Source organism: Nematolebias whitei, chromosome 21, assembly GCF_014905685.2.
Source record: "Nematolebias whitei isolate Nwh7 chromosome 21, NemWhi1, whole genome shotgun sequence".
Lineage (NCBI taxonomy): Eukaryota > Metazoa > Chordata > Actinopteri > Cyprinodontiformes > Rivulidae > Nematolebias > Nematolebias whitei.
Genome location: NC_056518.1, coordinates 6,641,978 through 6,651,458, shown reverse-complemented (window position 1 = coordinate 6,651,458; position 9,481 = coordinate 6,641,978). Strand labels below are relative to the sequence as shown.

Here is a 9,481-nt window from a genome sequence, read left to right as displayed (position 1 = left end):
TAAAGAAGGCTGGCTCAGTTCTGGGGACTCCTCTAGAACCTTTGGAGATGATTGTTCAAAGAAGGATTCTTCATAAAATGAAGAACATTATAGACAACCCTCAGCATCCTCTTCATCAGACAGTCATACAACAACAAAGTGTCTTCAGTCAGAGGCTTCTTCAAATCCATTGTAGGACAGACCGCTACAAGAGATCCTTCCTGCCCACAGCCATCAGCATGTATAAAAACTCTTTAATGAAACCAGGATGATGAGTTACCACAACATATAATTTCCCTCTGGGATTAATAAAGTATTTTTGAATTTGAATTTTGAATTTGAATAATGTGCTGGATGGGTGGGCTAGGTTGGTGTCGGGCTTTTGATTGTGTCAGCGGACACACGCAGCTGACAATCCAATTATATGGCAACATGGCTTGCCATACTTTCACCAGCCTCACATGGCCATTTGACCACGAGCTGAACAGCTTTGAAAGAGGTAAAATAAAGTTCAGTTAAGGTTCAGATGGGACTACCAGTACTGCCAGGAAGCATCCATTGCCCAAATGGAATTCAGCCGCTAGATGATTTAAAAAAAATTTTTTTTAGACATTTGGTGGCTGTGGTCTCCATCTCGAATGAGTATAACCCTAAACATATCAGTTGTAGATGCACATCAGTGATCACTTTTAGTACGTTTCTAAAATTTACCCAGTCTTTCAAGAGTTGACAAAAAACAAATTCTGCACTAAATGTTTTCACATAAAGCAACTTATTTTCTGTGTTCTCTGTGTTGGGTTTTCCTTCCTTAGCCTTGAGAACAATATGTACATATGTGAGGATGTCTGATAATATCTACAGGTGTAAAAACAAATGCCTGATCCATGCCTGACCTTTGACTCGATCCAGAGAGTAAGAGCTTCTTTATTTAACATTTGCACCACATGTGGTACATGTGGTGGAACGAAATTATGTACACAGGATCCCATTTACATTCAAAAAAGGTATAAAATGTAGAAGAAAAACAGTATTTAGATCTGAGATATGAACTAAGAAAAACATTAACTACAGCTAGGGGCCGAGATGGTGTAGGGGCAGGGCAGCCGACTCGGGACCCAAAGGTCCTGGGTTCTATCCCTGGTCAGTGCACATCTCGTGGTGTCTCTGAGCAGGACACCTAATCCCAAATTGATCCCTGGGCGCTTACATAGCTGCCCACTGCTCCACCTGGATGTATCCGAGGTATGATGGGCTAAATGCAGAGAGCCAATTTCGTCTTTGTATAGGAACATATAATGATGACAACACATAGAATTTTATTTATTATTACAAGTTCTTGGGGGTACATCTGAATGACAACTTCAGCTTGGGCAACAACACCACCAGCCTGATCCAGAAAACACATCAGAAACTCTACTTCCTCAGGTGGCTGAGGTGAGCTGGTCTGGAAAGTTCAGTCCTCAACTCCTTCTACAGGTGTGCAATGGAGAGCATCCTGTGCTCCAGGATCAAAGTGTGGCATGGAGGCTGCAAAGCTGCAAAAAGAAAAGCTTTGCAGAGAGTGGTGAAAGCTGCACACTGTCAGAGTCAGCTTCCCCACCATCACAGCCATCTACACCTCCAAATGCAGGAAGAGGGCCATCTGCATCATGAAAGAACCCACTCACCCAGCACACACTTTTTGCCCCGCTCCCCTCAGGCAGGAGGATGAAGAGCATTAAGTTAAAAACCACTAGACTGAGGAACAGCTTCTAGCCCGAAGCTGCCAGACTCATGAATCTCTAACCAGGATAATCATTGTGAAAAAAATCACATCATGCTGCTGATTTTTTCATGCTGCTATGTTCATTCATACTCATTTGCTCACACAGACTCATGTTCGTGCTGCTGTTTGACATATTGTTTTTGTACTAGTGCTTAGCATATTTTTAATTAAATTCAATTCAGTTTATATAGCGCCAAATCACAACAAAGTTGTCTCAGGGCACTTTACAGAAACATTCACATACATAAAAGCCAATTAGTAAAGGTCTCTATCTAAGGAATCCAGCAGACAAGTTGAATCTTGGCTTCGTTGCAGTCTCCCATCCTGAGCAAGCACAGTGGCAACAGTGGAAAGAAAAACTCCCTTTTAACAGGAAGAAACCTCCAGTAGAACCAGGCTCAGGACAAGCGGCCATCTGCTTTGATTGGCTGGTTTGAGAGGACAGCAAGGAGAGACAAATGAACATAGAATGGTAGCTAGAGACCACTTCCACCGCAGATCCTCCTATGTCTGGGTGGGGTGGGATGGGGGGGGGGGGGTGTTCAGTCTGAAGTCCATGACCATTTCCTTCATCTTCTTCACCTTGATGTGAAGGCTGTTCTTCCTGCACCAGCGTTCCAGGTTTCCCACCTCCTTTCTGCAGCTGGACTCATTGTTGTTTGTGATGCAAACCGCTGTGTCGTCAGCAAATTTTACAATATGGCAGCCTGGATGGGTACGTGCACAGTCATACTTGAGCAGAGTGAACAGGAGAGGGCTCAGCACACAGCACTGATGGGAGCCAGTGCTGAGGGTTATGGTGGAGGAGGAGAAGTTTGGGGAGTGGTGGTGCAGAGGTTAGAGAGGTGGGCTTGTGATCCGAAGATCGCCGGTTCACGCCCCGGCCCCGACAACATCAAAAATTGTGGGTGGGGTAGGTGAAACACCCACACTTGCCCCCACCCTCATTCGCCCCACTCTGGGCCCGTGAGCAAGGTCCTTAACCCCACCATGTGCTCCCTAAACAGGTCTCTCTTGAAAATGAGTTCTCCTGGCTCAATGAGACTAACCTGGATAAATAAAGGCTAAATGAAAATGAAAAAAAGTTGTGAATCCTCACAGACTGTGGTCTGTTTGTAAAGAAGTCTAGGACCCCGTTGCAAATGGAGGGGCTTAGTCCTAGTGTGAGTAGTTTGTTCATCAGGGTTTGGGGGATCATGGTATTGAAGGCAGACGTGAAGTCCACAAAGAGCATACGGACGTAGAAAGATATGGCTTGAACAACTGCAAAAATCAGCTGTCATCCAACAGTAAAACTTTTGAAAATTGCAGCAACATCACAACTCTGGGTGAAATAATCATTTATCTTTGAAATATACAATTCAAATGGTATAAATAAACCAAGTTTCTCTGTAAAAATAAGTCGAAATTAAAATAAAACTAAGGGGGGATTTTTCTACCTAAATGACTCTAAAATTTTCATACCTTATGTACCTGTCCGTAGGTCCCATTTCCCACCATTTCAACCAGCTCAAAGACTCCAGTAGGTTCCTGCAAATGCAAAAGGAACACAGCGAAATAAGATTTAGACATTCTGTCAAACAAAATGTTTCAGAAAATGTAATCCATCATTCTTTGGAAGAATTCATATTGCACCTGGTTGCAGGTCAAAACTTTAAATAAAGACAGAGTATAATTTGTTAGCACACAAAATATGTGTTGAAGATGATTCTCAGCCACTACGATTTTTAATTTTAGCTATCAACATATTAAGTTGTAGTTCTAGTAAAATTTTGTGATTGCTAAGATCACTTTGATAAGGCAGTCATCATGAATCGAGTTAGCGCTAAAATTTAGTCAGTTGTAGATGTACATCCAATTATTACCATAATTTCCAGACTATAGAGCACGCCCAATGGTGGCTGTGGCTGAATTGTTAGAGCAGTCGTCCTCCAATGAAAGAGATGGGGGTTCGAATCCACCAGCAGTCACATGCCAAAGTGTCCATGGGCAAGACACTGAACCCCTCATTGCCTGTGATGTGTGTCCCATCGGTGTATGAATGTGATAAAGCTCTGATTAGTCTCTTTAGAATGATTTGTTCAATTAGCTTTGTAGAGATCTAGTAGAGTGTTGTATGAATGGGTAAATGAGGCACAGATTGTAGTGTAAAGTGCTTTGAGTATCTTGATCAGATAGAAAGGCGCTATATAAGTACAGTACAGTCCATTTACCCAAGTATAAGCCGCATACACTAATTAAAAAAGAAACACATAAAACAATTTTGTGCATATATAAGCTGCAGGTGTTCATGTTGTAACATTTTTTCTCTCTGCACTCTGGTGAAGACAGACGGTTTCCTGGCGCTTCATAACCCCAAACCACCCCCCACCCCCAGCACTTCCCTGCTTACATTCTTTCATCCTGTGAACCCTTAAATAGCCTCTCTTTTTTTCCTGCATTTTTTTTCTTCCTAATTCGAAGGATCAGCTGGTCTCTCAACAAAATTGATCAACTTTTCCCGACAGGATTCAGGGTAAGGAAGACCCTCTTACCTCGACGGAAACAAATTGGATTCATGATGACAAATGTTTTTTTGTTTTTTTTGCTGTTTCGCTGGTGAAATCTGGATTGTCTACAAATTCGTGTAGATGTGTTGAAGCGTGGCAGCGCTCAGACTGAATTATGTGCAGCTGTGTCAGAGAGCTGGTGCAGCTGTTATCAGGGCTGTGAACTCTCATGAAGGTGGGAATAATCTTCGAGAAGCTGTGAGCTCAGCTTTAAGGAATCAATTTGGCTGTTTGGAGTTTCCATCATAAGAATATACCAGCGAGACTTTAAAAGGCAGAAACAGCAATTCACGAGTTCTGCTTTGTCTGTCTCCTCACCCCTCCATTCCCCAAGGCCATGGACATGTGACAGAACCTCATTTGAGCTGATGATAAATAACACTTCTTATCTGGACAATGGCTGAGAGAGGGGGGCTCTGGACTATGCTACAGCTTTCCCTTAAAAATTCAATGTCTTGAACCAGCCTATACGTACATGTATAACGTCTATTTATGTTGTTTTGCTGTGGTAGGTGTTTTTGATGCCTCAAATCGTGCCCTGTCTAGGACACTGCGTGAGAGATCTTTTTATACCGTCTCTCCTTATGTTTTCTTCCCTTTTCTCTTCTAAGCAAAATATTATTCTATAATATACACCAGATGGCATTTTATAGTACTGTTTGACACACAGATAATGTGAACTCCACAGGTCTTCATGACAACTACCTCCTTCATTCATGGTTATTCTACAGAATGGCCTAACATAAACTAACACATAATGAACACAAATGAGGCTAACAAGAACAGACTAATCACTAAAAGAACATTGCTAAACAGCTAACCAAAAGGATTAACAATGAAAATAAACTTTACCCATAATCCTCCCCTGAGGGCATATGACCGGCAGTCAACAACAATGGACCACAGAATGCTACAATACATACCAGTAACATACACAAATATGTACAGTAAATGTATTTTTTTTTCTGAACAGTGGCAGTAACACGGCTGGTTAGGAAAAATACATTAGCCTACCAAGAAGTCACTGCTATATTTCTCCTGCTGCAAGCTTGTTCTCTGTGTTGCTTTGTGAGCATATGACTCTCTCATGCCCTGCACATGCAGGACAAATCCCACTCCACTCCTCCCCTTACCGTTTCAGTGGTTCGGCTATGACCTGTTCAGTAACTTCATTGATTATATTGTTTTTACCTTTATTTAAACAGGTAGTCTAATCAACACACGTCTCTCTTGAAGAGTGGGTCCTTGTGACTCAATGAGGGGCCGTTTACGTGGCGCATATTTTGAGTGAATCCACACCTTTCTCTCTGCGGTTCTGCTGTTCATTTACACAACACCAGTGGCCCCCCTCTTTGAATCTGGAGTTTTCTGAACCCACCTCTCAGAGTGGAGGTTTTTCGCTGACCCCCGTTGATAATGTAAACATCTCCTGCTGAGGCTTTGTGTTAAACCACATGCGCACACACGGGCAGACGGTATTTCTATCAATATGGCAGTGGACAGTGCTTTCTAAACTATGACTGATGGAATATATATTTTAATCTCATAATCTACATCAGATTCTAGGTGCTGTGACCGACATCTGTGTTGGAAGAGACAATCTGATCTAGTTCTAATATCGCTGTTTATAGAACGAGACTGTTGAGGCACGCGCACATGTCGCACTGCACTATAACATATTTAAATGTGCTTAATAATACATTTAATAATAACAGTATTTTTCTTGAGTTTGAGATATATAATGAAGCTGTCTGAACTAAATGAAGCTATCTGGACATTATGTAATTCAAATTATGTGATTAAAATGATGCGAAACACATTGTATGTGTCAGAGATCTGATGGCAGAGAATCCTACACACAAACTCAGAAAGGTTTTTAAAATGTTTATTGAGTAAATAAACAGCTTCTGGTGTCTCAGGTCCAGGGGCTGGAACTGTATCTAAAATGATACAGAGGGGAAAGTTTAGTGTTTGACAGAATAACAAGAAGTTATCTGAATACAGACGGTCTGATGAAACACTAACCTTTCTTGCTGTAACGGGACGCTCCAGCAGAGACACAGAGCTGCAGAGACCAAGGGAAATCCAGAGGCGTAGTCGAGGAAGAGCAGGGTTCATACACGGGATCAGAAGAGGAGACAGTACAGATAGAGAAAGGCAAAGGCGAAATCCAAAAACAGGCATAGGTCATCAACAAGGTCAGAAGGCTGAGGCACAAAAGGGACAGGCAAAAAACGTGGTCGAGGGAAACAGGCATGGATCAAGATTAAAGAGCTGTGAACAAGGAGAGTACGCTGGATAACTGTGGCTGGAAGCAAGCAGATGATCTGGCAATGTAGTGGAGAAAGCAGGGAGTATATATACACCCAGAAACAGGTGGAAACCATCAGCAGCAATCAGAAAGAGCGGCGTGGCATGTAAAGAGTCTGGTAGAAGCAGCAGAGGAAAAACCCAGGAGAGCAGAGAAGAAAAAGTCAAACAGTGAACAGAGTGATGAGAAAAGGAAAAAACTGAGTGTAAACTGTGACAGTATGTTATTAAAGTTGAAAATGAAGACGATTTATTTTTTTATTCAACACTACAAACTGTATGTCACACAAACACTGATAATGGACTATATGCCACGGACTTCCGTTCTAGCGCTTCCGCATTCATTAGCCAGGCAGCGCACTTCCGGCTCTCAGGCAACACAGTGTTAGCAATGGCGTTTTTCACGCGTTCGCTGCAGGACTTGCCGACAATGTCTGTTAATGATGTCTACAGAATTATTCAGACGTCCTCGAAAGCGCCCACATCCAAAAAGGACAAAGGATTTAAGCTTTATGTGTCCAACTACATAAATAACTATGAAGGTAAGTAAGTATTTGTTTTTCAGTTCACCAAACTGCCTCATATAGGCTACATATAGCACAGCTAACATGGCTAATCTTGCGAAATTGTTGCGTAAACGTTGTGTTTTGTCTCTACAATGTTTCTGTTTAACACAAATCTTAGTTTCAAACAAGGAGGCAGGAGAAGTCACAGTTAGGGCTGAGTGTTTCCGTTCCATGAAGAAGAGCCAGAAGCCCCATTGTTTGAGTGTAAGTCAAAGGGACCCGACATGTTCACTACAGGGCTGTGTCTTAAGAAGCTAGTAGGACTTTGAAGAAGTACACATTTTATATATGATAGTCAAACTAAATCACATAACATTAACTGGCTACACAAGTTGTCTCTGATTGATAAAGCAACAAAAAAAGCCCAACTTGTGTTTATTTTATTTATTTATTTCTGAGGTACACAAAGGAACAGTTGCTTCAGGTTTGTTCTTTTCAAATCAAGTTTCTGTGAATTCTGTCACTGCAAAAAAAGAAAAAAGAAAAAGAAGAATATGATTGAACTGCATCAAATGGCACCTGGGTTGTCATGTAATACATAAACTTAGGGAGTATCAGAAAAAATATAACAGTGATGGTTCTCACAGAAATGAGATTGTGTTTTGAGTTCTTTTTAGTTTAATGAGTAAAGTGAGCTTAGACAAAATATATTTTAATATATTTTACATGCTAAAGGTGTCTTAACATTTTTTTCTCATTTCACTTTGATCATTTTTAATGATTACTTAAAATGTTTATTAATGGTTTTATAATTATGGTTGTCTTTTTATAATAGCACTTGGAGCTGGTACATTTTGGTCTCAACAAATATTTGGTATTGTACACAGATGGTGCTGAGGGAATCAAAGCCGGTGGAGTTTCAGGGATGCCAGTGCACCTGTGTGGCAGGTACAGTCTTGTGCAGCCATGTGGCAGCTCTGCTATTCCAGACGGCTCACTACTCCCAGTTGAAGCTTCCAGCTGTACCTCCAGTCCTAAGCTGCACAGATACCGAACAGAAGTGGCATAAACCAAGGACAATGGTAACTACATATACATGAGTCTTTAATCCTGTTTATGAATTTTAGTTCAATATTTACACCAATGTTGTTTTTGGATGCAGGGCATAAAACCTGGTCCAGTAAATGACATGGTCGTCCTGTCAGCAAGACCAAGAGAGAGGAAAATCTTTGAAGGAATTAGGTTTGTTTTAATTTAAAGACCACAGACACACATGCACAACACACATGCACAATTTTTTTAAATTTAATTTAAAAACAAAACAGAACACATATGTACAACAAAAACTTAATTTAACCACTTAAGTTTATTTTGTGGGCAGCACAGTGGTGCAACTGGTAGAGCTACTGCCTCTCAACGAGAAGGTTGCTGGTTCAAATCCCAGTCCGAGGGCCTTTCTGGGTGGAGTTTGCATGTTCTCAGTGACCCAAAATGGAAGAAGCGAGTAAAAGATAATGGATGGATGGATGGAAGTTTATTTTGTACTATATTAGAAATACTTTAAAAATGCAAATAAGTAAATAATTCAACTTTGTTTTTAAACAAGACCATAATTTGAATCCCTAAAATACAATAACATAGGCTTCATTTAATATTAATTTTATCATTTGAATATTCATTTCTTGTTTATGACATAGTTTTCTTTTTCTCCACAGAAGCAACTTGTATAAAGGTGCTACCAGCCCTCTTCCACTCATCTCCACCCTAAGGATACAGGATGTGTACAAGGGACTTCCACCTGAAGAAGCGCCAATGATAACCACAATGGCTGTCTCCAACGATGTCCCTCTTGTTGACTCTTTGTTTGGTCTGGTACAAGAGGGAAGCATTCTGTCATATCAGCTGCCAGCAAGGATAGTTCCCAGGACCCGTCCACACCAAGACGCCCCTTCTCCCCCACAGCTTCCACTCTTCAATTACAGGCTTGAACCCTCCACCTGTGAGTATGTTTGTTCAGAACAAGAGCACCACCATATGACGTCCCTTGAGACAACATTAAAGATGTCTCACAAAATTGAGAGCAGCACGCGGGAGCAGAGTTTCTGTGCAGAGTGGCACCAACTAAGAAAGTGTCGTGTTACCTCAACAAGATTTAGGGAGGTCTGTCACACCAGGGGTGACAGCTCTTCTGAAAATCTTGCCAAAAGGCTTCTGAGACCCTCCAGTCAGACTGCTGACATGCGGCGGGGGCTTGCCTTAGAGCCAACAGCAGTAGAGGAGTACCGCAGGGTAAGGGAAGTCAACCACTACCGCTGTGGGTTCCTGATCCATCCTGACGCACCATGGATGGGGACATCACCAGACGGGATTAT

The 9,481-nt window shown here is 41.6% G+C and overlaps 1 long non-coding RNA gene across 1 annotated transcript; it reads left to right on the top strand.

The window, feature by feature from the left end:
* The first annotated feature begins 8,152 nt into the window (after positions 1 to 8,152).
* On the top strand, positions 8,153 to 8,902 carry LOC119427170. Its single transcript, XR_005187646.1, has 3 exons — positions 8,153 to 8,191; positions 8,272 to 8,351; positions 8,825 to 8,902. It is a non-coding gene; the product is annotated as an uncharacterized LOC119427170 (long non-coding RNA).
* Positions 8,903 to 9,481: the final 579 nt, after the last annotated feature.